We start from the raw sequence: 25,036 nt of genomic DNA, 5'->3' as shown, positions 1-25,036 counted from the left end.
TGTGGTTTTGTTTTTTTCTTTTTTTAGATTGTTTTAGAAAATATAAAATGATAACCAGTTCTCTGTGGAATGGGTTTTCTGCATTATTCAGCTCTTATGGTCTAGAGTTCATTTTATAGGGCCAGGTTCTAGATATAATAGTGGTACAATGAGGGTACCATTACACCGTGGGAGTCAGACATGGAGAGACTAATCAGTGGATGTTTTCAGAGCCTTGTAGGAAATTTTTAAAAAGTCATTTCAGTTTCTTAAAGAAGGCCAAATGGTTTGTGGTACCTAATAAGAGGGGACGATGACTCCATCATGGAGTACTCAAAGAATTAGTGGTTGAGCCGGGTGACCCCAGGTGGAGCTCCGGGAGTCTAATTAGCGAGAAAGAGGAGGGTTTATATGAGCGAGAATTGTTGAAACCAAGGTTGGATAAAGCACAGGGACAAATAGCCAAACGAATGGAAACACATGAACTATGAACCAAAGGCTGAGGGGCCCCCAAATGGATCAGGCCCTCTGAATAGCTTATGTCTCCATTCTTCAGCTAAGCTCTGGTTTCAAGAGTTCCCAGCAGCAAACACAACAGGCTTTTCTATGGCATATGCTTCCTCCTTCCTGGAAAGAGCAGTCAAAAGGCACTCTGGCCAAGTAGAAGTTAGACATCTGGAGCAAAGCCCAGGCTCTGCGTCAAGGAACCCCAATTCTCAACCACAGCCTATATTCTCAGGTGGGCGCTGAAGCGGAGTATGAAAAAAAAAAAAAAAGCATTGCTTTATAAGAATAAGGATGTTTTTAATTTATATCTAGCTTAAAATTTTAGATATTCTGTAATCCAGACACATACCAAAAGATGTCTGTGGTCTAAAAGTGCTGCCTATGTGTGACTATGTAGTTCTGTAGTGACTGCTGTAGTTCTGACTTTCTGATTACCTCTCCTCACCTCTGTGGATCGTATTTCCTTCCCTCTGCAGAACTCTCAAAGCACTTCACACCTCTCTCTTGTTTCTCGTGGCCCGCTCAACGGTCACAGTGAAGTCAGCCTCTATCATTATGCCCCTGTATTACCAAGTAAGTCTTCAGCCAAAAACTGCACCAGGGTGTTTCTTAAGCATTCGCATAGATACTCCCTTGTAGGTTACCTCTAATTTCATTCATTTCAGCAAGGTAAAGATGGCATTCTTGAAGACAGATTGCTTCTACCTTTCTGCTACCCTTTTAGCTTCAACAGTGGCAAGCTGCCTTCTGGAAACAAATACTTACAAACGTTTTAGGCATTGAATAAAAAAAAAAAATACTTCAAAAAAAAGAGCCACAAAATCAAACTACCACAAACATCATGAGCAATAAAATCCATTAAACAGAAACAATAAGCATAATTGCTTTAACTACTCACTAAGACCTTTCCACCACCTTTTACTCCCTTGGCATATTTTATATTGAAGACCACTTCTAGGAAGTACTATGCATGAGGAAAAAATGAAAAACTATAAGGCTAATCCCTGACAATTTTCAGATAATAAAAGCTACAAAAATATTGATGTCCACAATGGAGAATGATGTCAGGATATAGTGTGCATAAGATACTTGACTAAAAGCATGCACATTCTCTGAAATATTCTTAGATGTTGCTGAATACCAGATTCAACCAAGAGCTGAAACTTTAAATTTCAGAAATCAAAGACAACTTCATTGCAAATGAGAGAAAAGGTAGAATGCCAATTTCCTGAAGAATTCTGTAATTAGTATTTAATTATGAGGCCCATCACCAATTTAGAATATTGATCTTTTTCTAAGTTAAGAGATCTGCTTTGATTTTTGAAGTATTTTTCTCTTGGAAAGCAGTGTTCAGAACACTGATGGCACATTGAAGGGATGCACAGCAGTGAGCAAATTTTAAAATCTGTTGTGAGAGCAATCTGACAATGCAAATGAAAACATCAAAAAGTGGAAATGGGTAAAAAGCAACATTTTAACAAAAAAAGAAATAAAATTATTCACTTACACATTTTTTTCTCAATGAATATATTTTAAAAATACAAATAGAATATGAGGATCAGAATAAAGCTTTGAAAAGAACAACAGAGAACTAAAGTACTTATTCACAAAAGGATCCCAGAATACAGTCATCACTGTTTATTGATGCAAATTTGCTTTGCAATTGTTCCTGTTGAGGTCTTATTTATAAGCAGAGATTGACAAAACATATAATGCTTGATAATGACCAAACAATAAGAAATAGTAATAGTGGTACTTTGTTTCCTAATGTCTCTCTCCTTACTAGACAGTTTCATAAGTAAAGTATCTGTATTTACCTAAGATTTTTCATCCTGTAAAACAGGCTTGAATATTTGCCTTCCCAGTGAGTCCTCCTTATTCTTTGGAGGGGAGTCTACTAGTTACATTAATACCACTTATCTCCAGTTTCTATTTGGGAATATTTAACTTTATTATCTCCTGAAATTCCTCATGACTGCATATTTATACCACTACCAATAACTTTAATAATGAAAGACTGGATATTGAAATAGGTGGTTTTTAAATATGAAAAGTATTCATAGATACAATAAAACTATGATTAACAATTCCCTAGCTCTACAAACACATGAATTTGCGTGTAGTGCTGATTAGTATTACAGCAGAAACCAAAGATCCCCTGGCAACCAAAGCAAAAATTCCTAAGTAACTTCAGTTTTAGAACCACAAACTATCATTGTAAATGATCAGTGGATCCTTAATAATAGATTCTAAAAGTACTCAAAGAACAAACACCTGGATGTTTCTCTAATAAAAATTCTAAAATTAATTAAAATGAAACTGTCAAAACTAACAAAATAATTTTCAGTAAGCATATTTATCACAAAATACCCACTCTTAGACATGACTTGCATGACTGAGGTTTGGTGAAAGATGAGAAGTCATGACTTGGTGGCAAAGCTGAGAGACTAAAGAAGGAAACATAACTCTCACTGTTTATGACATCTGAGTTTGACATTCAATTACATCACAGACATATCATGATATGAGTTAATAGAGATGTGAAAATAAATTTTATGTGTGTATATGTGTGCTGGTTTCAAAGAAATGGCCCCCAAAGGGAGTGGCATTAATAGGAAGTTTGGCCCTTAGACCCTCTGCATACAGGAGACAGACAGTTGTGCAGCTGGGTCTGTTTGAGGGGCCCCTGGCAGTGTGATCAAGATCTATCCCTAGTGAATGAGCTGGCTTTCTGGATTCCATCACCTATGATCAGACACGTTGCTCACCCTTGATGCAGTGGGGAGGGACTTGGACCTGCCTCAACTGAATGTACCAGGCTTTGCTGACCCCTCGTGGGTGAACTTACCCTTTTGGAGGAGGGGATGAGCAGTGGGTTGGTGCAGGAAAGGTGAGTGGTGGGGGAGGGAGGATAATGTGAGGAGGAATGAGAGGTGGATCTGTGGTTGGTATGTAAAATGAATTTAAAAAATTTAATGAATGAAAAGGAAATGTGGCCTTATTAGCATAGGTATGATCTTGTTGGAGGAAGTGTGTCACTGTGGAGACAGGCTTTAAGGTCTCATATATGCTTGAGCCACACCCAGTGAGACAGTCTACTTCCTGTTGCCTGCATGTCAGCATGTAGCAGCTCCTTCTCCAGCACCATGTCTGCCAACACACTGCCATGCTCCCCACCATGATGATAATGAACTAAACTTCTAAAACTGTAAGCTGCCATCCCAATTAAATGTTTTCTTTATAAGAGTTGGCATGGTCATGGTATCTCTTCACAGCAATAGAAACACACAGGAGACCACTTCCTAAATATAACACCAGTAGCACAGACACTGAGAGTGACAATTAATAAATGGGACCTCCTGAAAGGTTTTGCAGAACAAAGGACATGGTCACTAAGACCAAATGACAGCCTACAGAATGGGAAAAGATCTTCACCAACCCCACATCTGACAGAGGGCTGATCTCCAAAATATATAAAGAACTCCAAAATTAGGCATCAAAATACTGAACAATCCAATTAAAAAATGGGCTACAGAGCTTAATAGGGAATTCTCAACAGAATAATCTCAAATGGTCAAAAGACATTTAAGAAATTGTTCAACATCCTTAGTCATCAGGGAAATGCAAATCAAAATGACTCTGAGATACCACCTTACACCTGTCAGAATGGCTAAGATCAAAAACACTGAAGACAGCTTATGTTGGAGAGGATGTGGAGCAAGGGGAACATTCCTCCACTCTTGGTGGGAGTGTAAACTTGTACAGCCACTCTGGAAATCAATATGTAGTTTCTCAGAAAACTGGGAATAAGTCTTCCTCAAGACCCAGTTATACCACTCTTGGGCATATACCCAAGGAATGCTCAATCTTACCACAAGGACACATGCTCAACTATGTTCATATCAGCATTATTTGTAATAGCAAGAACCTGGAAACAACCTAGATGCCCCTCAACTGAAGAACAGATAAAGAAAATATGGCACATATACACAATGGAATACTACTCAGCAGTTAAAAAAAAAACAATGATATCATGAAATTTGCAGGCAAATGGATGTAACTAGAAAATATCATCTTGAGTTAGGTAACCCAGACTCAGAAGGACAAACATAGTATATATTCACTCATAAGTGGATACTAAATGTGAGGGAAGGGATGGCCAGACTGCAACCCACAACTCCAGAGAGGCTACCTAACAGGGAAAGACCCTAGGAGGGACATATGGATGACCCTGTAAAGGAGAAGTGGATGAAATCTACATGAGTGGACTGGGTGTGGGGGGGGATGGCCAAGGATGAGGAGTGGGGATGAGAACATAGGGAAATGGGAGGTCAAGCTGGAACAGGGACAGAGTGGGAGGGCAGGGAGGAAGATACCATGATAGATGAGGACATCATGGGAATAGGAAGAGGCAGGGTGCTGGGGAGGTTCTCAGGAATCCACAAGGTTGACCCCACCTTGGTCTGCTGGCAGTGGTCCAGAGGGTGCCTCGACTGGTCTACTCTGGTGACCAGCCTAGCAAATAACCTAGCTATCATCATAGAGCCTTTGTCCAGTGACTGGTGGAGGCAGATACAGAGATCCATGGCCAGACACCAGGCTGAGCTCCAGAAATTCAATTGATGAGAAAGAGGAGAGATACTGCAGGCAAGGGACGTCAAAATCATGATGGGAGGATGTGCAGAGATGTCCAGCCACACTAGTGGAAGCCCATGAACTGTGGACTGGTGGCTGTAGAGTCCCCATGGGACTGGACTAGGCCCTCTGGATATGGAAGACGGTTGTTTGGCTCGAACTGTTTGGGGGGCACCCAGGCAGGGGGATCAGGATCTGTCCCTGGGCTACGGGCAGGCTTCTGTAATCCAGTGCCTGTGGTGTGACAACGTGCACAGCCTTGATGCAGTGGGAAGGGGCTTGGTCCTGCCTAGGCTCAGTGTGCTGGGCTCTGCTGACTCCCCATGGGGGACCTCGATTTGGGGGATGTGGGGATGCAGGGTGGCTTGGGAAAGAGGGCTGGGGTGGAAGGAGGGAGGAGGGGGATCTGTAGATAGTATGTGGAGTGAGTACAAAATTTCTTAATAAAGAAAAATGAAAAAAAAAAGTGGGGTAATTCTGTGATAAAGCCTGACCATGTTTTTGTTTGGAGGAACTTGGACTTTGGTATTTTGGGTTAGGAAAGCAGTGGAATGCTTTAAGCACTGCTTAATGAGACATATTAGCAGGAACATGGAAGATAATGGTGCTGAGAAGGATTTCAACTTGGGGGGGGGGGAGGTATTGCTCAAGATGTTTCAGAGGGAAAGAATATTAATATGTTGTCTAACATATATTAATATGTTAGTTTCTGCTGCCAAAGCAGCAGCATGCCTCTGCCACCAAAGTAGTTACATCACCACCTGTTGCCAGATGCCTTTGCACTGTCAGCTATATAACATGTGCACCCTTTAAAAGGGCCTGCCAGAGTCACAGCACCAATGTAATAGTTTAGTGGTGGAAGGCGACCTTGGCAGGTTGGAGCCAAGAGGTATCACAAAGTCACACAACAGAGTTCACTCGGGAGCTTTATTGGGGGAAGATGCAAAAGCAACCTGTTGCTGGAGAGCTTTTCTCCAGGTCCCATCAAGCCTCTGAGCTAGAGCTGAAGGAAAGGGATAGGGAGGCAAGAAGGGCTTGCCTTTTATAATGGGATATAGTGCATGGCATGTACATAGGGAGAGTGCTCTACTCAGTGGCTGCAGTAGCTACAGTGTCACATCTTGGCTGCTGCTGATAAATTTCCTGCTAGGTCCCTGAGAGCAGGCCAGTGTAAATGCCTGAATGATAGCAGATTGATCGTTCTTGTGATATTTTGGTGGAGAAAGTGACTGCTTTTTACCCTTGTCCAAAGAGTCTACCTGAGGATAAAGTCAAGAGATTTGGATTAATTCCATTGTCAGAGGAAATCTCAAAACAGCCTAGCATAAACTCTGTTGTGTGGATATTAGTGGTAACTCTAATGGAGATTTATAATAAAGAGGAGCAAGCTGAACAAGGTAAATTATGAAATGTAAAAGCTAAGGAGAAAAGGAGTGTCAAGAAGTGAAATGAAGCTAAGTCCTGTGTTCAAGGACATAACAGATTAAGAAATGGAATAAAGGGAGTGGTGACCTCAGGGCAAGATCCCACACAGCTAAGTTTCCAACCTGTGAAAAGAAATTTTAAAAAAAATTAGAGCTGGGTGTGGTGGTGCAAGCCTTCAATTCCAGTTCCCTAGAGACAGAAGCAAGTGGATCTCCAAATGGGAGGCCATCCTGGTCTACAGATCGAGTTCCAGGACAGCCAAGCTTAGGCAGTGAAAGAAACCATTGAAAGTTAGTGAAGATGTAATTGAACAAATGGACAATGCTCCAGCCCCAGTAAGCAGCAGAACTTGGTAGCACTGGCCACATGGTTCTAGAGTTAAGGATAGAAGCAAGGGGCTATGGAATTTGCCTCCGTGTCTAAGGAACGCCTCTGGGGCCAGGCATGTGGCAGGGGTGCCCCTGAATGGAGGCCTAGAGAAGCCATTGTACAAAGCTGTGAAGTTGAAGCCTGGATTGCCTTTAGGGACCCCAAGATATTAGAAATTCCAGAGCCATGGGATACCTGCTGAGGAGAGCTGCTAACAGGGATTGAAACCAGCCCAAGAGAAAGAAGTGTGTTGCAGTCAACAAAGCTGAAAGGAGTTGGAGATCTAAAGAGTATTTTGACATCGGACATAGAAATACAAAGCTTGGAGTTTGCCCAGCTGGTTTTTGGTCTTGCTTTGGTCCAGTATTTTCTCCCTATGTTTTGGAACAGTAATGCATATCCTGTGCCATTATATGTTGGAAGTATGCGATCTGCTGTTTGACTTTGATTTTACAGTTAAGAGATTGCCATGAGTCTCAGAAGAGACTTTGGACTTTAAAACAAGTATGAGACTGTTACGGATGACTATGGGGACTTTCAAAGTTGGAATGAATGCACTTCTGATTATGATAAGGCTATTGTTCGCTTTCAGGCATCTGCACTGGCCTGCCCTTGGGGACCTGGCAGAATACAACATCAGTTACAGTCACTCCCTGTGCATACGTGCTTGCTAGCATTCAGACATCATGCTTGCCTGCCCTAGGTCCTCAGCTGAAGCCACTAAGAGCTCTCCTTGTGCTCATGAGCTTGTCAGTACTCAGGCAGCTGTGCTGGCCTGCTCAGGGTCCTGACAGAATACATCATCAGCGATAGCAGTTACATCGCTAAGCAGTTCCTGTGCACATGTGCTACACCCCCTTAAAAAGCAAGCTCTGTCTGCTTCCCACTCTTTTCTCTGCCACTTCTCCCCAGAGGCCAGTCTCTGAACCCTCTCTCTCCCCTCCCCCAATAAACCTCCGCTGTGAGTTCTGTTACATGCTGTGACTTCTCTTTCCCACCAGCTGCTAAACTACAACATTAGTGTCATGACACTCAGCGGGCTGTCCTAGTGGCTCCTCCTGCCCACCAACAGTCTGAGGCATGCTGGGACCCTGGAACCAGTCCACCTGCAACAGCCTCACTTTTGCAACCAGCCAATTGCTGGGCCCCCCTCAAGCACAGGCAACTATTACTAAGTTCCCCCTTCTCATCATTGGCTTAAGCACTTCCCTTGGACCTGTGGGAGTGACTGTTGAGCATCCGGCATCCCTCTGGTGCACTTGGAGGTGTGAAGAACACCCAACCAAGGCCCTCAAGGCTACAGTTGACCCCCTTTGTTGACAATCAGTCCTGGCCATTTCTCATGAGTGAGGCTTCAACTCTCAAACATGGTTTCTTGCCTTTTGGCCCTGCTGGCAAGCCCTGGTACCAGGCAACCACATGTCTCCTGGACTCAGAACCCCCAGCCCCTATTCCTATGTGATTTCACATGGGACAGATGTGCCTGCTCAGCCCTTGGCCTCTGCCCTTTGTATGATTATTCACCAGGCAGCTGGTACCTCCTCAATCTAGTCCTCCCTGAATTTGGGGGACACTGGAAATTCCAGGCCTCTGGATCTTATTTTTCTGCACCACTCAAAGGAACTGCACCTAAGTCTGTAAGTCCAACATCCCCAATGGGATATCTTGTGGAAAACCTCGGGCTTCTATACTTAGCACCCAACTTAAGGGCTTCTAAACTTATCCTCCTTTGCAGTCAGATCTGGCCCCAATACCACTTAGATAATCAATCAAAGTGGCCACCTAGTGGCAGCCTAGATCCCAACATTATATAGGACCTTTGAAATATTTGCCAGCAATTGGGTAAAGGGAAGGAGGTACCCTACATCCCAGCCTTCTCTCACCTTAGCTCCAAACCCTCCCTCTGTTCTTCCTGTTCTCCCTCTCACATCCTCCTAGCTATGCAGTCTGAACTAGAGGACCCCTCCACTACTCTGAACCCTGTTAACAAGCCCCCACTCTTCCGACCTCAACATACAGCTGCTCCTCCTTCAGCTCCTCTAGCCCCTTCCTCCTCTCCAGTAATGAGCTGTTCTAAGCATCCGACTCTGACACCCACTTTCACTCCTCCTGTTACTAGTTCTCACATTGCTATGGGACTCCCTCCATCCTTCTCTACCCATTCCAACCCAGTCACGGTTCTCCCTTTGTGAGAGGTTGCCAGGGTAGATAGAATGGTTAAGGTCTATGTCCCCTTTTCATTAAGTGAACTCTCTCAAATGAAGACAAAACTGGGGTCCTATACGTCTAGCTCTACTTCTTTCATTAAAGAATTCCAATACATCACCCAGTCGTATAGTCTCACCTTCCATGATAGCTATATGATTCTAGATAACAACCTACTTCTTGAGGAACACAGGCAAGTTGGGAGCAGGCTAGAGCATACGCAGACAAAATCTACCATACACAGCACACCTGGCTGTGGCCTGATGGGACTATAATACCCCAGGGGCATTCCAGCTAGGGATCAGTTTACAACCTGCTTCCTGACTGATGTCCTTAAGACTGCCCTCAAACCAGTTAACTATTAAAAACTCCAAGAACAAACAGGAAAACCTAGCTCAGTTCCTAGAACACCTCACAAAAGCCCTCTTACAGTATACTAATCTCTAGACCCCAAAAATCTAGAGGGCAGACAACTCCTTATAATGTAGTTCTTTTCCCAGAGCTTCTCCAACATTAAGACCAAGCTTAAGCATCTGGAGAGAGGACCCCTAACCCCACAGGCGGAAGTCTTAGCACTGGCCTTTAAGGTGTACCATGGGGAGAGATGAAAAATCCCATAAACAGAAATACCATATGCTGGCCAAGGCCATCTGACAGGCTTTGGTGACTGCCTGGGCTCCCTTGCCTCCTATGGCTCAAGGACCACTGGATCCCTCCTTCAAATGTGGTCAGGAGGGTCACAGGGACTGGGCCTGCCCTAATCCCTATAGGTCACCTGGGCCATGTCCAAGAGGGACATTTGGGCTGTTGACTATCCCCATGCCCCTTGTAGCATGGAGACATCAGATACAGATCATCCTCCAGCCAACCTATTAGGCCTGGTCATAGACAACTGAAGGGACTCAGGCTCCCCTGACCTGATCACTGTCATCTCTGATAGGGATCCCCAGGTAGTCATCACAGTATCAGGGTGGTCCATCTCCTTCCTCCTGAACACTGGGGCCACTTACTCAGTCCTGAAGAAGTTTGGGGGACCCACCTCTCCTTTTCATCTCCCTATTGTTGGGGTAGGGGAATAGCCTTACCTACCTCACCAGACCCCACCACTCAATTGCGTTTTCAGGGATATTCCTCTCACTCATCCCTTCCTGATGCTGCCAACTAATCTTTTCCCCTTACTGGGAAGGGATCTTTTAACCAAAGTGGGGGCCTCTATTTCTTTTGTTCCCCCCATTCACCTGACCCCAGACTCACCAGCAGCCCCTCTCTTCCTCCTCCTCCTCCTCCTCCTCCTCCTCCTCCTCCTCCTCCTCCTCCTCCTCCTCCTAGCCACCCCACCCTACTGGTACTGGTACAACACATCATTTCCTCAGCCAGCCTCCCAGGTGACCCCAAGTCTAGGATACCCAAAACATCTTTGTTGTTAGACACCATTCCCCCATTATTGTCCAATTACAGGACTCTACCTGGTACATTACCTAAGCCTAGTACCCACTCTCATTCCAGAGCTTCAGGGGACTTAAACTATCATTCTCTGACCTCCTAAGAAAAAAACTACTTTGTCCTACATCTTCTCCTTTTAACACCCTCATACTTGCAGTTAAAAAGCCCAATGGGACCCACTGCCTGGTTCATGATGTCCAGCTCATTAATTTTGCTGTGGTCCTGCTCTGCCCTGTTGTGCCTAACCCTTACACACTCCTTTCCACTATCCCCTCAGGGACCTCCCATTTCTCAGGTCTGGATCTCAAGGATGCGTTCTTCTCTGTCCCTCTCAGCACTTAGTCACAAAATATTTTTGCTTTTACCTGGACCGACCCTGACACCCACCTCTCCACCCAGCTCACTTGGACTGTCCTACCCAAGCCCTGGCTTCTGATCTACTCTCTTTGTCTCTCCCCAAATCTAAACTCATACGGTATGCAGATGACCTTCTCCTCTGCAGTCAGTCCCTACAAATTAGCCCAACTGACACCTCTGTTCTTCTAAATTTCTTGTCCAACTGGGGCTATAGAGTCTCACCTTCCAAGTCCAACTGTCCACTCCTCAGGTCATCTACTTGGGACTAACCATTACCTCAACCTACAAAGCCATTACCTTGGATAGAAAACACTTAATCCAGTCTCTCACAGTCCCCTCTACTAAAAAGATTATATCATTCCTAGGAATAGCTGGCTTCTGTTGTACAATGTTTTGTTTGTGTTCTGACAAAGAAAGCTGCCTGGAGATTAGAGGGCTGAGTTAACCACTAGTTAACCATAGAGGCCAGGCAGTGGTGGCACACACCTTTAATCTCAGCATTTGAGAGGAGAAAGCAGGAAGATCAGGAGTTCAAAGCCACCCTGGGCTACACAAGATTGATCATTCTAAAAGAGAAACAAAGCTGGGTGGTGGTGGTGCATGCCTTTGATCCCAGAACATGGGAGGCTCATGCCTTTAATCTCAGCACTAGGGAGGTGGAGACAGGAATATAAAACAGGTGGAGGCAGGTTCTCAGCCCCCATTCAGTCTGAGGATTCATAGAGACAGGATGCCCTATTCAGTCTGAGATTTTGTAGAGGAAAAAAAAAGTCTCTGGTGGCTGGCTACTCTGCTTCTCTGATCTTTCAGCTTTCACCCTCAATATCTGACTCCAGGTTTTTATTGTTAATACTAATTAGGATCCACTTCAGGCTACTTATTTTCCTGGATCCCCTCTTTTTCCCTCCTTACCCATCCTTTATATGAGGCAGCCCTTGGCCCTCACATGAACCTCTTCTCACTCCCATTACTGAGTCCTTTCAGAAGCTCCAGCAGGCCCTCCTCCAGGCCCCAGCACTACATCTCCCAGATCTAACCCGTCCCTTCTCCTTCTATGTAACAGGAAAAGAGGGATATGCCCTGGGCCCCTAGGCCGCCAACTGGGACCTTCCTTTGCACCAGTAGCATATCTGTCAAAAAAACTTGGACCTCACCACCTAGGGATGGGCACCCTGCATATGTGCTTTAGCAGCTGCTGAGCTCCTTGTTCATGAATCAAAAAACTAACCTTTGGGTCACCCACCACTATCTTCTCCCCTCACAACCTGTCCCACCTCTTAACTTATAAAGGCTTACAAACTCTACCTCCTTCCTGGGTTCTTTCTCTTTAGGTGGCATTAGTGGAAGATGCCACACTTACTTTCCGATCTTGCCCACCCTCAATATCTCAGATCTTCCTCAACCAAACACTGACCACTCCCCATCTCATTCTTGCACTGAAACCCCAGAAGAACCACTGCCCCATCCCTCACACACACGGGAGGGCACATTGCCTCAGGACATCTACACCTGATACACAGATGGTAGCTCCTTTTTACATGAGGGGGCCCCAAAAAGCAAGCTACTCCATAGTGTCAGATACTGAGATGATTGAGACACAGGCCTGCCATGCCCACAACACTAATCAACAAAATGAAATAATAGCTCTCACCTGTGCCTCCCAATTGGCACAAGGACAATCCCTATATGTTTACAAATATGCTTTTCATATCCTCCTGTCCTGAGCCGGGCGGTGGTGGCGCACGCCTTTAATCCTAGCACTCGGGAGGCAGAGCCATGCGGATCTCTGTGAGTTCGAGGCCAGCCTGGACTACCAAGTGAGCTCCAGGAAAGGCACAAAGCTACGCAGAGAAACCCTGTCTCGGAAAAAAAAAAAAATATCCTCCTGTCCCACACTGACATCTGGAAAGAGCTAGGACTACTTACAACAAAAGGAGCGTCTATAACCAACTCATGTCAAATTATGGCCGTGCTAAAAAAAAAACCCATCTCTCCACAGCTATAGGGATTACCCACTGCCGGTCTCACCAGGCCAACAACCCCATCATCTCTAAGAGAAAGAACTGAGTTGATGAGGCTGCTAGAGCTGCAGCCTTCCTAGACTCACTCACTTCCAACTCACCTCACTCCCTGTACTGCAGGGAATCCTTGCACTACAACCCTCATCCCCAGGGTCACCCCCTGACACTTGACAAATTCTGTCCTATCTACACCAGCTCTTTCATCCTAATAGCCAAGTTCTGTTTCACCTTGTAAGGCCCACCTGCAGCCCACCCCTGAGGATTTACATTTCTTTTTTCATTTTGTTTGTTTGTTTGTTTTTTGAGGCAGGGTTTCTCTGTGTAGTACCTCTTGGACCTAATAGACACATTTCAGGCTGGGTAGAGGCATTCCCAACCACTAACAAAAGGGCTCAGACAAGCTCTGATCTCCTCCAGGAGATCATTCTCCAATTTGGAATCCCCACCTCCCTCCAGTCAGACAACGGTCCTGAATTCACCTCCCAGATTTCACAAACCCTGTTTAAGCCCTCGACATTCCTTGGCATTTTCATATCCCGTAAGACCTGCAGTCCTCAGGAAAGATAGAACAAATTAATCACTCCTGGAAAACCACCCTTGTTAAAACGTCACAGGAACTTCACCTCAATTGGGTAAAGCTCTTGCCTCTGGCTCTTTTCAGGCTCCGGACTCTCCTCCAATTGATCCCTTCCTGTCTCATCATCTGAGCTCATGTATGGGCAGCCAGTTCTAACCCCCAGTCTCTCAGCCAAACCCTAACCTCTCCTGGATCGCCTACTCACTCCCTTACTCTGTCGTCTCTGCTCTCTCCTATGGAACTTTACTGACCACTCTCTACCCTGACCATGCGCCAACCCCTGTCCATCTCCAATCAACATCAGGGATCAGGTCCTTTTCTCTCTTCCAGACCAACATCCCTCATCCTTTTCCCCTAAATGGCAGGGCCCCTTCGAGGTTATTCTTGTAACCCCACAGCTGCTAAGCTTGAGGGTCTTTCCCACTGGATTCACTTATCCCGCCTCAAGCCCTTTACTCCCTCACCTCAAGAAATTTTTTCCTCATACACATCAAGCCCAACAGGACCCTGCTCCCTTAAGTGTCAGAGGATGCCAGGTTCAACTTTCTTGTCCCCAATTCCAGAAGATTAAGGCTTCACCCCACAGCCATGTTCAACTCTACTGGATTGAGAACCCCATGTGGAAATGGATGCTTTCCCTCCTGACACCTCTCCACGTTCTCCTGTCTCTACTAATCACACCCTTCTTCATCAATTTCCTCTCTATGTATCTCCATAACACATTCAAAAATCTCTAATTAAATAACTAATTAGCTATTGTTATAGGACTACCAACCATTAACCACAGAGCTGGAGGCATAAAGACTGCCAAATGTGCCTGGGTGGTGAGAACCAACAGCACCCCAGAGATATCCCCAACCCCAGTCTCAAAAAAGAGACTCACAGAACATATTTCAATGTAACTTCTTACCACTCCTTTATTTAAAAGGCACTCTCTACAATGACTGCCCTCAGTAATCAACCACCTGTGTCTCCTGGTAAATTGGATAGAAAGAGGGCATCAGGTGATGCTGTGGTGATGGAAAAGGACCAGGTGCTCTAAGGTTCGCTTATGTGAAGATAGGAAAGCTTATCAGTGATAAGGAGAAAGTGATTTGAGATATAGAAAAGAATGAAACATGTTCCAGACTTCTCTAGCATGCGATGCTACTGTTACATTAAGTTTCCAACAGTTCATAGCCTTAACATTAACCAATGGAATTCTGATAAGCTATTAATCTAACTCTGGCAAAAATGGTAAAAAAAAAAAAAAAATTATACTATACCACTATATTATAATAGCGATAAGCTCAGGATTTTAGATTCCCTTTAGTTGCTTAAAATGACTCAAAGGCATGAGCATACTGCCTTTTCTACAATGTGGATTTCAGTACAGATTATAAACAATGGGAATGCTAATGTGTCTAAAACTTATCTTTTTGCAAACTCAAAATATTCTTGTAAGCTCCAAGGAGTTGACTTGGAACCATCTCAAACAGGTCAGATGCACTCCAGGTAAGTACTGTCACATTTCCCTGGTCTGGGGACTCCCCTCCCTACCAGGACCTAAGAAAAAAATTTTCCCCTAAACTCATCTTTATCTTCTGCCCTGCCAGTGTTTTACCAGGTCCCAGTGGCACCAGATGGTTCCACAGAGCCTAGTCAACAGTGAAACCATCAGCTATCCCAGGACACCATCTCAGCATCCCAGCTTTCTAGGTGCCCCAAAGATGACCAATGCCACTCAGGTTAGAAGGAAGCAGTCTTGATAACTTGGCGCCCTCATTCCCACCTCAGCTGCTACCCATTTCTAACTCCTCACATTTTTATAATAAACAAACAGGAGGAACATTAGCATTCAGGCATCTGCAATGGCCTCCTCTTGGGGACCTGGAAGGATATATCATCAGCTATAGCCACTCCCTGTGTGGATGAGCTTGTTGGCATTTAGGCGTTATGCTGGCTTGCTCAGGGTCCTCAGCTGCTGCGGCGACTAAGTGTACCCCTTGTGCGCGTGTGCTTGTCGGAACTCAGGCAGTTATGCCGGACTGCTCAGGGTCCTGACAGAATATGAAATCGGCTACAACCACTACATCACTATGTAGTCCCTGTGCACGTGGGCTATACCTCCTTAAAAAGCAAGCTCCACCCCTTTCCTCCACTCCTTTTCTCCACCACTTCTCCCCAGAGACCTGAATCCCTGAATCTCTGAATCCCTCCCCTCCCCCAATAAACCTCCCATGTGAGTTCTGTTGCATGGTGTGTCTTCTCTTTCCTGCTGCCTCTAAACTACAAGAGCTACAAGCCTTTGGGGGCCAGGGAGTAGACTGTGGTGGTTTGAAAGAAAATGGCCCCCAAAGGGAGTGGCACTATTAGGAAGTGTGGCCTTAATTAGAATAGGTGTAGTCTTTTTTGAGGAAGTGTGTATGTCACTATGGAGGCAGGCTTTGAGGTTTTATATGTGCTTGGGCCATGCCCAGTAAGACAGTCTACTTCCTGTTGCCTGCATATCAACAGGTAGCAGCTCCTTCTCCAGCACCATGTCTGCCTGCATGCCGCCATGCTCCCCACCATGATGATAATGGACTAAACTTCTGAAACTGTAAGCTCCTGCCCTAAATAAATTTTTTCTTTTATAAAAGTTACCATGGTCATGGTGTCTCTTCACAGCAATAGAAATCCTAACTAAGATAACATGTATATACCCACATTCTAGACCATAAATTATCATTAAAGTTTACATAATTTAATAAACATATGATATATATACATTTATGTATATATATGCATATATATAACTTTTGAAAACATCCCTTTTTATTCATAGAAATTTTCGAAGTAATGTCAATATTTAAAATAAAAGTGAAGTGCAACAAAATACTAGGCTGTTTTGGCTAAGGCAGTGGACTAAAGGGACCTCTCCTTCCTACAGTGCTGAATGATCTGACCGCTGAGTGCTACAAAGACATCAGCTAAAGCTGCCACTCCCTGTATATCCTAGTCATTTTAAAAAGATCAGTCACAGGACTATTCCCTCATTTTGTGGGTCCATATGCCAATATTATAACAATAAAACTAAGTATAAAGTTAAAAAGTAACCACTCTCCTTTTAAAACAACTAGTAAGATAAGCACTCTATGCTATAAAAAAAATCACAATGTTATTAACCTCAAGATCTTAAATTTGATTCATGGAAAAAGTTACTAGTTTTTTTAAGCACCTAAATTTTAAAGACTTGATTTTGTTTGTATAAATTTTATCTTAAAAAAGGAGAATTGATATTGTAGGTGGAAATACTATTTTTCTATAAATCACATTTCTGTATTATTATCATTACTATTATTTTGATTTTTTGAAATCAAAATATATAGCCCTGCCTGTCCTGGAACTAACTTTGTAGACCAGTCTGGCATCAAGCTCTTCTGTAAATAGATCATGACTAAATGTCTAAATTCAATAAATAGACTCTAATAATTTGAAATCCTATCAATATTTCATATCTGTAAAGACTCAATCTTGTTTCTTTTCTAACATATCCTTGGACTCTGCAATAGAGGTCCTCCACTGCGTGACTATTTTTTTCCCTCTTCTATGTGTTCCTAGTCTTTCACTGAGCCTTTAGACAGGTACTTCACATCACTCTCCTATCAGCTTTCACCCTTGATTTAGCTGTGCACATTCCCTAGCACATGACGCTGATGACACCCAGTGGCAAGCCAAAGAGAACGCAGCCCATAAATGGACAACTCTTGAATACAGATGCAATTGAAGCTTTGGCACCAAATACTATTATTTTCAATCTCTGCAAAATGCTATCCCATCCTTGGACTGGTGCTGTAACTGTCCAAAATGCTCTTAATGAACTGGACCCTGTCACTGGCTTCCTTACCATGCCTATGTAGCAAAAAGTATTGTTGGTTTGAAGTGTTCAGTACAACTGCAGTTGGGATTGTCTTGTCAGTTCACCTGAGAGCAAGGTGATATTTAGTCATTTCCACCCATGACCAAACTAAAAACCTCTATGGAAGTGTTCTCTGTTATCCCTAACATCTTCCTGAATAATTGAATTTAATATGGTATATTTGAGAGATGTCTTTTTCTTATCAATTACTACAATGACCACAAGTTTTCCCAAGTCTCCAAGATCATACAGGAAGAAGCCATCCATAGTTAGGTAGTTCTAGAATGAAGTAAAATCCCTGCTGATAGATGGAGTCCATCTTTATACTCATTATATACAGGGTAAATCACAGCAGCCATCTATTTCAGTGCCACAAACTCGGGAGCTTCTGAGACAGAAATATTCAAACACAATTAATTCCCAAACAACATCTATATATTTCTCTTTCAAACGTGATTCTCCCACCAATATGCACCAAAAACATATGATGTGTCTTTAACACAAGGACAAACATTTGCTGATGTGGACGTGACTGAATCAGCATTCAGCATCACTCTGTGAGCAAACTCAATAATGTATCATCTTTACTCCATGGTCCTTTGCAATTATATGTCAAGTCTTGCTTTAATAGTTTATTGTTGGATAATTCCAAAATCCAAACTCTGAAACAATGTATCAACAAGCCAAATGCCATCTTTTCAATTATCTTTAAATGATTCATGTTGAACTCTACTGGCTGGTTTTGTGTGTCAACTTGATTCAAACTACAGTCACCAGAGAGGAAGGAGCCTCAGTTGAGGAAATGCCTCCATGAGATCTATCTGTAAGGCATTTTCTCAAGGAGTGATGAATAGAGAGGTCCCAGCCTATGTGAGTGGGGCCATCTCTGGGCTGGTGGTCCTGGGTTCTCTAAGAAAATAGGCTGAACAAGCCAGCGGAAACAAGCTAGTAGGCAGCACTCCTCCATGGCCTCTTCATCAGCTCCTGCCTCCAGGATCCTTCCCTGTTTAAGTTCCTGTCCTGACTTCCTTCAGTGATGAACAGTGAATGAAACAGTAAGACAAATAGATCCTTTCCTCCCCAGCTTGATCATGGTGTTTCATAGCAGCAATAATCACCCTAACTAAGGCAAGAACTTCTACAAATTCTTTACAGACATCCAGGTCAAGGAAAATAACTACAGTGCAAAGTGGTGTCAAGCTCCTCCCTCCACAGTACTCTTGACTGAGTGCAACATAGACAGATCATGAAAGGAAACACAGAAACACCTGTGCCAGGCACCTGCCAGTCAGGACATGGGAAAAGGAAAACAGCAAGGAGCCCTGATGTGTGTAAAGAGCTTGGCACAGAAATTCCTTTTTTTTTTTTTTTTTTTTTTTTTTGAAAGAAGAAATTGTTCTAGTTGGGTTTTTTTTAATTAAGAAAATTTTCCACTTATTTTACACACCAATCAAAGATCTCCCTCTTCCCTCCTCCCATCCTCCAGCCTCCTTCTCCCAACCCACCTCCACCCCACCCTCAACAAGAAGTCAAGGCTCCCATGAGGAGGCACATCCAGTAAAGTTAAGTCCAAGCCCCTCCCACTGCCGCAAAGCTGCACAAGGTGTCCCATCATAGGTAGTGGGCTCCATAAAGGAAGCTCATGCACCAGGGATTGATTCTGATCATACCACCAGGGGCACCCCCAAGCAGATCAAGCTACACAACTGTCTCGCCATGCAGAGGGCCCAGCCTATTCCCACACAGGCTCCACAGCCATTGATCCAACTTTCATGAGTTCCCACTAGTTTGGTTTGGTAGTCTCTGCAATTTTCCCTATTATGATCTTGATGCACTTGCTCATAGAATTCCTCTTCTCTTCTCTCTCCCTGACTGTACTCCTGGAGCTCTGCCTGGTACCTGGCTGCAGATATCTGCACTCCTTCTATCAGTCACTAGAGAAAAGCTCTGTGATGACAGTTAGGGTATTCACCGATCTAATCTCTGGGGCAAGTCAGTTCAGTTCAAGTACCCTCTCCACTGTTTCTAGTAGTCAAGTTGGGGTCATCGCTGGGGATTCCTGGGAACTTGCATAACACCTGGTTTCTGTCTATCCCCATGATGTCTCTCTATCATAATATCTATTTTACTGCTTTCTCACTCCATTACTGTTCAAGCTCAACCATCCTGTTCCATTATGTTCTCATCCTCCATCCCCTACCCTCAATTGCCCACCATTCATCCCCAGTTTACTCATGAAGATCTTATCTATTTCTCCTTCCCAGGGCAATCCATGCATCCCACTTAGGGTTTTCCTTGTTAGCTAGCTTCTTTGGAGTTGTAGGCTATAGTCTGGTTATCCTTTGCTTTACATCTAGTGTCCACTTATGAGTGAGTACATACCATGTTTGTCCTTATGAGACTGGGTTACCTCACTCAGGATGATATTTTCTAGTTATATCCATTTGCCTGCAAATTTCATGATGTCCTTGTTTTTTCTGCTGAGTAATACTCCATTGTGTATATGTACCACATTTTCTTACTCCATTCTTCAGTTGAGGGGCATCTAAGTTGTTTCCATGTTCTGGCTATTACAAATAATGCTGCTATGAACATAGTTGAGCATGTGTCCTTGTGGTGTGATTGAGCATTCTTTAGGTATATACCAAAAAATGGTATAGCTGAGTCCTGAGGATGATTGATTTCTAATTTTCTGAGAAATTGCCATACTGATTTCCAAAGTGGCTGTATAAGTTTACACTCCTACCAACAGTAGAGAAGTGGTCCCCTTGCTCCACATCCTCTCTAACATAAGCTGTCTTCAGTGTTTTTGATCATAGCCATTCTGACAGGTATAAGATGATATCTCAGAGTCATTTTAATTTGCATTTCCCTGATGACAAAGGATGTTGAGCAATTCCTTAAATATCTTTCAACCATTTGAGATTCTTCCTTTGAGAATTCTCTGTTCTATAGCCCATTTTTTTCCTTTTTTTTTTTTTTATTATGTATACAGTGTTCTGCCTGTGTGCCAAAAGAGGGTGCCAGATCTCATTATGGATGGTTGTGAGGCACCATGTGGTTGCTGGGAATTGAACTCAGGACCTCTGGAAGAACAGTTAGTGCTCTTAACCGCTGAGCCATCTCTCCAGCCCTCTATATCCCATTTTTTAATTGGATTGTTCAGTATTTTGATGTCTAGTTCCTTGAGTTCTTTATATACGTTGGAGATCAGCCCTCTGTCAGATGTGGGGTTGGTGAAGATCTTTTCCCATTCTGTAGACTGTTGTTTTTGTCTTATTTACTGTGTCCTTTGCCTTACAGAAGCTTTTCAGTTTCAGGAGGTCACATTTATTAATTGTTGTTCTCAGTGTCTGTGCTACTGGTGTTATATTTAAAAAGTGGTCTCCTGTGCCAATACATTCAAGAGTACTTCCTACTTTCTCTTCTATCAGGTTCAGTGTAACAGGATATATGTCAAGGTTTTTGATCCACTTGGATTTGAGTTTTGTGCATGGTGGTAGATATGGATATATTTGCAATCTTCTACATGTTGGCATCCAGTTATGCTAGCACCATTTGTTGAAGATGCTTTCTTTTTCCACTGTACAATTTTGGCTTCTTTGTCAAAAATCAGGTGTTCATAGGTGTGTAGGTAAATATCAGGGTCTTCAATTCAATTCCATTGATCTACATGTCAGTTTTTATGCCAGTACCAAGCTGTTTTTAATCACTATAGCTCTATAGTAGAGCTTTAGGTTAGGGATGGTGATGCCTCCAGAAGTGGCTTTATTGTATAGGATTCTTTTAGCTATCTTGGGTTTTTTGTTTTCCCAAATGAAGTTGAGTATTGTGCTTTCCAGGTCTGTGAAGAATGGTGTTGGGATTTTGATGGGAATTGCATTGAATCTGTAGATTGCTTTTGGTAAGATTGCCATTTTTACTATGTTAATCCTACCTATCCATGAGCCTGGGAGATCCTTCCATTTTCTGATATCTTCGAAGATTTCTTTCTTTAAATACTTAAAGTTCTTGTCATACAGGTCTTTCACTTGCTTAGTTAGAGTTACCCAAGGTATTTTATGTTATTTGTGGCTATTGTAAAGGGTGACGTTTCTCCGATTTCTTTCTCAGCCCATGTATCATTTGTATATAGGAGGACTACTGATTTTTTTTTTTAGTTAGTCTTGTATCCTGCCACCTTACTGAATGAGTTTATTAGCTGTAGGAGTTCCCTGGTAAAATTTTTGGGGTCACTTATGTACACTATCCTATCATCTGCAAATAATGAAAGTTTGACTTCTTTCTTTCCAATTTGTATCCCCTTGATCTCCTTTTGTTGTCTTATTGCTCTAGCTAGAACTTTAAGTACTATATTGAATAAGTATGGGGAGAGTGGACAGCCTTGTCTTGTTCCTGATTTTAGTGGAATTGTTTTGAGTTTCCATTTAATTTGATGTTGGCTGTCAGTTTCATATGTGACCCAGGCATGCAAGCTGTTGTCCTTTGCTAAACTAAAATCCCTTAGAGATCCCATGACCATGAAAGTAATACAAGACATGCTAGAGAATAGGAGGCATCCCTGGTATATAACCCATATCTGATCTCATTTGGGGCTGCTAGGAATGCTTGCTTCAGGCAACAATAGGTTTGACAAGCCCATCATGACAGTAAACCTGCCCCTATTGGAACAGGCTAGACTCCTCCATCAACAATTTCATTTGTCCCCTCATAACTTGCACAAGTTGCTGCCTGAACTGCCCATAGCACAATGCAAACATCTAACCCAGTCCTGCTCCACTTGCACGCCTCTAGCTCTTTTGGGACCATTGAATAAACAATGTGTCAACCCCAGGGGCCTTGTTTACAATGTGCTCTGGCAAATGGATGTTACCCACCATTCCCCCTTTGGCAATCTTAAATACATACATGTGATAGTGGACACATTCTCCTCATTTACCTATGCCCTAGCACAATCAGGGTAAAAGGCATCATAGGCCATAAGGCATTAAAAACCACTATGATGGTCATGGGAGTGCTTTGTGTCATGAAGATAGATAATGGTCCTACATATACCTCCCAGCAGTTCAAGGACTTCTTAAAGGACTGGAATATTGACCATACTATGGGTATTCCATATAGCCCATGAGGACAAGTGATAGTAGAAAGGACAAATCGCTCCTTAAAAGAAAATCTACACAAATTATCTAAAGAAAAAAAGAGGGACCCACATTTGGCATTAGTAGAAGTTCTATTTAAGAGCAATTTCCAGAGCTGGGCGGTGGTGGCACACGCCTTTAATCCAAGCACTTGGGAGGCAGAGGCAGGCAGATCTCTGTGAGTTTGAGGCCAGCCTGGTCTCCAAAGAGAGTTCCAGGAAAGGCGCAAAGCTACACAGAGAAACCCTGTCTTGAAAAAACAAAAAAAAACAAAAAAACAAAAAAAAACAACAAAAAAAAAAAGCAATTTCCTATCATTTGATAATAAAGGCCGGAGCCCAACATATAAGCATTGGGCCTCCCTCCTCAAAGAGATGCTGTTCCCCCAGTCAGAAGAAAAGACCCTCTATCCAATGCCTGGCAACCTCCAGCTCCCTTATTAACACATTGATGAGGGTATGCTTGTGTTTTCCCACAAGATCAAATGAAGCCAATATGGGTGCCAATCATAGACATACAGCCTGCTATGGATCAAGAAAATTTCAGGGAGGACCTCTCCCTTTGCCGACAGTCCTGTTACTGATCCTGACAATAATTGTTCAGGCCAAAGATCTTTGGGCATTAGTCCCTGCCCCCCTATCCCAATGCCTGTTGTGGTAGCTGCCCCTACTTTCTCAGGAATTTATACAAGTAACAAAATCTTGGGCCTTCCTTATGCCCCATTTCAAGGTTCTTTTAATTATTCATTTGGATTTTATAATTTAGCAGATATCCTTTGCTTTGATGTACACCACAGGGTGGAAGCTTCTAGGTGCATCCCTTTTTCCTCTTATGTTACAGGAGATTTTAAAGGACTACAAGGAGTAATTGGAAGAATGACTGGATTTATGCAGGGTATCAAAATATTGAGAAAAAAAGGAAAAAAAATCACTGAAGGCATTCAGCAACCATTTGATTCCTTTTGTTTAAATTTGAGGGAATATGTCACCAAAATTGAAATACCTATTAACTGGGATCAATTGCCTTCCTGATTTTGTACTCTGCCCCCTTTACATAGAGGCTAACATGGGACTTTGGATCCAGACACCAGAGGATGGCAAGGCTTCACTATCTATGAACCGTAGCACACCAGGAACTACTGATGGTCACCTCATGAGACGAGTAAAAAAATCCAGAACTGTTTGGGGGATGTGGCCTCTATGTGGCCACCATGCCTGCATGGATTTGAGGCCCTTTCTGTTTATAAGAAGAAGCACTTATTTCAATGGAGAGTATACCTTTTTATCTTATGATACCATCTCTGCTCCTGACAGAGTTACAGATGATCTGTATGTTATCATGTGAAACCATTTTGCCTTTTCTGCCACCCCTGTATGCATAAAGACCCCTTTTTTCTTTATCTTAACCATTTCTTCCATGCCAACGCTAAATTGCACTTGAGACTTTTGTAAGCTGGGACCCTGCTGGAATCCTGAGTTGGCCTCACAGGCAGTGGTGGTGTGCATCCCTGCTTTCCTTTGGGTACCTTTGACCAATGTAACACATTTCCATAGGGTAGAATTGATGGAACAAACCAGAATAGAAAGAGACTTTGGTATAATGGCAGCCATAGTGCCAGCTATTCTGCTTTCTGTGGCAGTGAGGCAGTGGTCACAGCCTCCCTGGTTCAAATGAGAGCCACCACATCTACACTTAATATGGCCATAGAAGAATCAGCCTGAGTATTAAGCACTCAACAGCTGATTAATTCCCATTTCCAGTCAGCTATACTCAATTTACAGCAACAACTAGATTTATTGGATGAAGAAATCCAGACATTAAGATGCCTAGTAAGAGAAAACTGTGATCCCTGATTCTCCTCCTTTTGTTTAACCCCTTACCTGGTCTCAAATATGACACAAGCCAGGAGTCCATTAAGGGAAATCATATTGTGACCATGGAGCAAAGAGTTTTTAAACCTTATAGTACAACTCTCTAATGAAATTTTAAGGTTGAACTCCATGGATGTGAAACCACTGGAGGTGTCTACAACATTCTTTGCTCAAATTTGGGATCAGATAAAATCAATCCTTGACCCTTCAAAAATTATACCATGGAGAATGATAGGGGGAATGGTACTCTTAATAATTCTGTTGTTTAAGTGTTTCCTATAACATGTTCCCTAGCAGTACCACATCAACAAAACAACACTACAACTGCTAATGGCTATGTAAGGCCCTGATCATGGCCCCCTAAGGAAGTAATAAGAGACTGGTTCATGGAAATTCCTGATGCCTCTGTCTAATGCTCTCACACACTAGGGACCCACTCTTCCAGGACTAGTAGTCAATGACAGGTAGGAGCCTGACAGGCAGGCTAACCTAAGACAGACACCGTCCAAATGCTGGGTCGTCCCTGATGAGGGGACAACAAGATTAGAGCAAAGAACTCTGATTCCCACTAGCAGCCACACAATAAAATAAAAAGAGTGATATGAGGTAGGTAAGGCTGAAGTACTGGG

The 25,036-nt window shown here is 43.2% G+C and overlaps 1 pseudogene; it reads right to left on the bottom strand.

The window, feature by feature from the left end:
* Positions 1–17,128: 17,128 nt before the first annotated feature.
* On the bottom strand, positions 17,129–17,912 carry LOC102913452 (protein disulfide-isomerase TMX3 pseudogene; annotated as a pseudogene).
* Positions 17,913–25,036: the final 7,124 nt, after the last annotated feature.

The sequence above is a fragment of the Peromyscus maniculatus genome, chromosome 14 (genome assembly GCF_049852395.1).
Source record: "Peromyscus maniculatus bairdii isolate BWxNUB_F1_BW_parent chromosome 14, HU_Pman_BW_mat_3.1, whole genome shotgun sequence".
Classification (NCBI taxonomy): domain Eukaryota; kingdom Metazoa; phylum Chordata; class Mammalia; order Rodentia; family Cricetidae; genus Peromyscus; species Peromyscus maniculatus.
Note: the sequence above shows the minus strand (reverse complement) of the source record. Positions and strands in the feature narration are given on the sequence as shown.